General features: G+C 47.7%; 1 long non-coding RNA gene across 1 annotated transcript; it reads right to left on the minus strand.

The window, feature by feature from the left end:
- Positions 1 to 281: 281 nt before the first annotated feature.
- Positions 282 to 1,292, minus strand: LOC122053982. The gene is made up of 3 exons (XR_006132485.1): positions 738 to 1,292; positions 545 to 622; positions 282 to 333 (listed from the first exon to the last, which is right to left on the minus strand). It is a non-coding gene; the product is annotated as an uncharacterized LOC122053982 (long non-coding RNA).
- Between the last annotated feature and the right edge of the window lie 4,593 nt (positions 1,293 to 5,885).

A 5,885-nucleotide genomic window follows, 5' to 3' on the forward strand; every position in this document is an offset into this window, starting at 1 on the left:
ATCCACTCACCTCTTCTGCCATCCAGGCAGACATGTAGTAAAACAAATTCAAATAAAATTCATCGACAACATCTATAAAGTAAACTAATACAAGTCCAGATAGTGCAATAAGAGAATAAGAACCAAAGTCTGAAAACAACACATCCTTGGAAGAGTGCAGGGGACTAGCGACTGGAACTCTCCGGATAGCCTCAACCTGAAATGTAATAATAACCATGGGATGAGTCAACTCCTCAGTGGGTAATATTGATATAAAGTCAAAGTACCCGCCTCCAATAGAAAGGTCAAACCGGTCCAAATCCGACGTCGAGATGCTCGTCTCGCGTCAAGGTCCTGTGTCACCAATATACATACATTTTTATTTAGCTACAACTCAAATGCATAGCTAAATAAAATCCTTAAGGCTAAATTAGGGTAAAACCCTAATCAATCTAACCATCTAGTAATCCAATTTATCCCTAATTCAATACATGTACCTAGGTTAACGTTAGTTATTAACCTATCTATCAATCATCGACAACATGATCAAAACCCTATACCTTACCTCAATTCACAGCTGTTGTTGATCCACATCTAGGGATAGTGCCGCCGAAAGGAGTAGCCGCTGCTGGAGACCAGGACTCTACAACCAGAGACCACCATCCTCAATTAGCATAACCATTCCACCCAACACAGTGCTCCTATTGGCAGGACACGAAAAAAAGCACAAAATCGAAAACCAAACCCTAAACCCTCACCTTCAATCCCACTGTCAGATTACTGCCGCTCGTTGTCATCTTCTCCAACTTCTTGTTTTCGGTGATCTAGGGCACCGTGTCAACAGGGGAGGCGGCGCACAGTGTAGAGGACAAGAAGAGGGGGGCCAGAGGAGAAGGTTAGGGCACAGCTCTGGATTTGGGGGGAGGGGTGGCCGCGATGTTGTTCAGTGTTGGAGGAATCGGTGCCGGCAGTGGAAGGAATTCGGCTAGGGCACGCGAGTTCGGCGGCGTTGGGTCGGCACTACTCCATGCGGCATCGGTTGTGACGATGACAGCGGCGCTATGGCTCGGATGCCGGCGGATCGAGGGTGGACGTCACGTCGGCCAAATGAGAAGAATCGGGGCTCTTGTCACCGGCGGCAGAGGTGTGAGGGCATGCGCGCGAGGTCGAGCGGCCTGGCTTCAGGTGGAGGAGATAGTGAGTTCGGGAGAAGGGCACGGTGAGGAAAGGGGAGGAGGGAGTCGGGCACGGCTTAAATCGCAAGGAGAAGGAGAAGGGAAACCGTCCGACGTCGGTTAGGGAAAATGGGCGTCGGGCGCGCGGGAGAGAAAGAAACGGAGAAAAGAAAATGAGAAAGGAAAATAAATAAAGAAAATCAACTTTTCCTCACTTAAATGGGTAGCCTAAATAGGCTTTCCCGAAGCCTATTTTTATCCCCGTAAACTCGTCCATACGAGCTCCGAAAAATTCTCGAAAAATTCTTTAAAATTCCAAAAAAATCCCTTATCATTATTCGCCCATTTTCGGTATTTTACATTCTCCCCCACTAATAAAAATTTGGTCCCCAAATTTCGTTATCTACCATCAGCAAGTACTAACAACAAATAGAAAGTATAAATGCTGAATAGAAAATAACTCACACACCTCAAGTGAAAAGATGGGGGTATCGAGCTTGGATAGTATCCTCGAGCTCCTAGGTAGCCTCCTCGTCCGAATGATACTGCCATCCTACTTTAACCAGCCGGATAGTCTTGTTCCACAACTGACGCTCTTTCCGGTCCAGAATCCATACCGGAACCTCCTCATAAGTGAAGTCAGGCAGAACGGGAACTAAGATATCTGTCAGCACATGTGTCGGGTCGGGTACATATCTCCTCAGCATAGATACGTGAAATACATCGTAAACGCCTGCCAAGGACGGTGGTAGTGTCAGACGATAAGCTACTGCTGCAATCCTCTCCAGGATCTGGAAAGGTCCAATGTACCGCGGAGCTAGCTTACCTCTGAGGTCAAATCTCTTCACCCCTTTCGTGGGTGAAACTCACAGAAATACATGGTCGCCAGTAGAGAACTCCAGGGTCTGCTTCTCCGATCAGCATAACTCTTCTGGCAGTCCTGTGCCTCTGACATCCTCCGTCTGATAGTACGGACCAAGTCCGTCTCATGCTGAGCTCTATGAGGTCCCAACAACTGGGCCTCCCCAACCTCATCCCAGAGGGTGGGTGTCCGATAAGGCCTGCTATACAACGCTTTAAACTGTGTGATAGCCGAATGAAAGCTGTTGTTGTAGGTGAACTCTACCAATGGCAAATGGTCCTCCCAACTGTCTCTGAAATTCAATACACATGACCTCAGCAAGTCCTATAGAGTCTGAATGGTCCACTCTGACTATCCATCTGTCTGCGGATGGAAAGCTGTACTGAAATGGAGCTGAGTGCCCAAGGCCTGCCGTAGACTCTGCTAGAAACGAGACGTGAACCGGGGGTCTCTATCCAAAATAATAGTCAAAGGAAAACCATGTAATCTGATGATCTCCCGACAATACAGATCTGCCAATCGATCTAGGGAATCAGTCTTCCGAATCGCTAAGAAGTGCGCGGATTTGGTTAATCGATCAACGATTACCCATATCGTATCATGGCCTCATCGTGTCCTAGGCAAACCCACCACAAAGTCCATGGTAATATGTTCACATTTTCACTCATGAATAGGAATCCGCTGAAGTAAGCCGGCAGGTCTCTGGTGCTCGGCCTTCACCTGCTGACAGATAAGACATCTAGCTACAAATTCCGCGATGTCTTTCTCATACCGTTCCACCAGTAGGAACACCTCAAATCTTGATACATACGGGTCCCACCTCGATGGATCGTAAATCGAGAGCGATGAGCCTCCTGAAGTAGCTCCTGTAAGACCGGGTGAGACTGAGGTACGCATAATCTGCCTCGGAAGTATATAATACCCTCCTCATCTCGTGTGAACTCGGTCTATTGCCCGGAAGCTATCTGACTGCCAATAAACTGCAAATGCTGATCACCGGCCTGGGCCTCTTGGATACTGTCCTGATCGACGACTGAGCAACCATGGTAACCAGAATACCCTGCTCTGTCTGTCCCTACTCCTGAAGGCCCAACTCAGAGAAACCCTAAACCAAGTCTGTAACTGAAACTCGGTGGCAAGCCAAAGTCCCTCTGGACTTCCTGCTGAGTGCATCGGCAACTACATTAGCTTTCCTTGGGTGGTAGCTAATAGTACAATCATAATCCTTCAGGAACTCCATCCATCTCCTCTGTCGGAGATTAAGCTCCTTCTAGATGAAAATATATTTGAGACTCTTATGATCAGTGAGAATCTCAAATGTAATGTCGTACAGATGATGTCGCCAAATCTTCAGAGCAAAGATGATGGTGGTTAGCTCCAAATCATGTACTGGGTAGTTCTTCTCATGCTCCTTCAACTGACAAGAAACATAGGAGACTGTTGGATCGAAAGCGCTAGAGGGGGGTGAATAGCGCTCGCGGCTATTTCACATTTTTCGAAAATCATTCGAGTAATTTAAACGCGACGGAAAGGAAAAGTAAAGTACATACAAAGACACAGGTGGTTTACTTCGTTCGGAGCCTATCTCGACTCCTACTCGAAGTCCCGTGGTCCTTGACCGCTTTCGGTGGGCAACAACTATATAGCGCAAATCTTTACAAGTGAATAAGTACAAGTATTAAACACAAAAGATTATACCGACAAATACAAAGATGAATGAATTGGTTGTCGTTTGTCGGAGTAGCAGAGTCTAGTTGAAGCTTTCGGAGCAGCGTACAAGATCACACGTTCTTCTGTTCGAATTGATGTACTGAGCTGCACCTCGAGGCCTCCTTTTATAACTCTACAAAGTCTGATCCAGATCCCCCAATCTCGGGATCAGCTTTGACCCGAAGCGGATCGGTCGACCGATCCTCACGTTCGGTCGACCGATCAGATGATCTCCACCGCATCTGATCCGTTGATCCGTCGCTCCACTTCGATCTGGTCAAGCTCTATCCCCTGGGTTCGGTCGACCGATCGCAATATCCGATCGACAGATCAGTCTCCTCTGACCCGCTCACCTCGGCCTGATCCAGTCGACACTTATCCCAAGTTCGGTCGACCGATCCCAAGGTCCGGTCAACCGATCCCTGGTCGAGCCCGGTCTAACTCCTGGAAACTTGATCAGCCAGCTTGGGGGTTAGGTAGACCGATCCCAAAGTTCGGTCGACCGATCCCAAGGTTCGGTCGACCGATCCCAAGGTTCGGTCGACCGATCCCGGTCAGTTCTAACCCTGCACAAAAGTATTAGTTTCCTGCAAGACAGAGTTAGAACACAAAGGATAATATACAGAAATAAATTTGATAGTCACCGAACTGTCCAGGTCTGACTTCGGGTTTCCGACCGGAAACCCTAAGTCGACCCGACACCTACTGTTCCCTCTACGGGGAACGCGTCCTCACCTACTCCACTCAGGAGATTTACCTATTGCCAGTGCAATCCTCCAGATCGACTGGACTTTTTCTCGGTGCTCGATGCTTCCGGACTTTCTGCTGGACGTCCGCTTCCCGGCTGGTCCAGTCTTTCACCTGGTTCGCGACACTAGGACTTTCCACCTAGGGTTACCCCCCCTAGGACTTTTGCCTGAAGCACTTGACCCACCAAGACTTTCTGCATAAGGTTACCACCCTCTATGACCTAGGGTTATCACCCCTAGGGTTTTTACCTTGCCTGACCACAGTTAGGACTTACCTGAAACACTCAATCAAGTACGTTAGATTACAACACACCTTAACTTTGAATCCTTTGTCATTATCAAAACTCAGGTTCGATCGTCGGATGCTTCCCGCGCCAACAGAGACTACCCTGCCGTGCTGCATCAAAACAGCGCCCACATCCTGAAGAGACGTGTCGGTGTAGAGTACAAATCCGTCCTCTCCGGAGGGTAAAACCAAAACTAGAGCCAACACTAATCTCTGCTTCAGTTCCTGGAAGCTAGTCTCGTAGTCCTTGGTCCAAGTGAACTTCATGCCTTTCCTGGTCAGGCATGTCAGTGGCATAGCGATACGCGAGAAACCCTCGACGAACCGTCTGTAATATCCTGCTAGTCCCTGAAAACTGCGGATCTCCTGAACTGATTTTGGCTGCTCCCAACTGGTGACAGCCTTGATCTTCTGAGGGTCTACTGAAATACCTCTGCTAGAGACCACATGTCGCAGAAAATTGACTGAGGATAGCCAGAAAGCACACTTGCTGAACTTCGCGTACAGCTGATGTCGTCGAAGAGTCTCCAAGACTATGCGAAGATACGGTGCATGTTCCTCCTCGGAACGCGAGTAAACCAATATGTCATCGATGAAAATGATAACAATTTGATCAAGATACTCAAAGAAGACGTGATTCATCAAATCCATAAACACCGCTGGAGCATTGGTAAGCCCAAATGGCATTACCAAAAACTCATAATAGTCGTATCTAGTATGGAATGTTGTCTTCTGAATATCAGATTCTCTGACTCTCATCTGATGATATTCGGATCGCAGATCAATCTTAGAATACACTGATGTACCTCTGAGCTGATCCAACAAATCCTCAATCCACGATAAAGGGTACTTATTTCTGACGGTCACTACATTCAGCTATCTATAGTCAATGCACAACCTCAGTGTACCATCCTTTTTCTTGACAAATAATACCGGAGAACCCCATCAAGAAGCACTAGGGCGCATAAATCCCCTGTCTAAAAGCTCTTGGAGTTGAACCTTCAGTTCGTTCAACTCTTTTGGTGTTATACGATAAGGAGCTTTTGATGTCGGCGCGGTCCCCGGAATCAACTCAATAGAAAACTCCACTTGCCTTCTGGGAGGCAAATCTGGTAGCTCCTCTG

This window comes from Zingiber officinale, chromosome 3A (assembly GCF_018446385.1).
Source record: "Zingiber officinale cultivar Zhangliang chromosome 3A, Zo_v1.1, whole genome shotgun sequence".
NCBI lineage: Eukaryota > Viridiplantae > Streptophyta > Magnoliopsida > Zingiberales > Zingiberaceae > Zingiber > Zingiber officinale.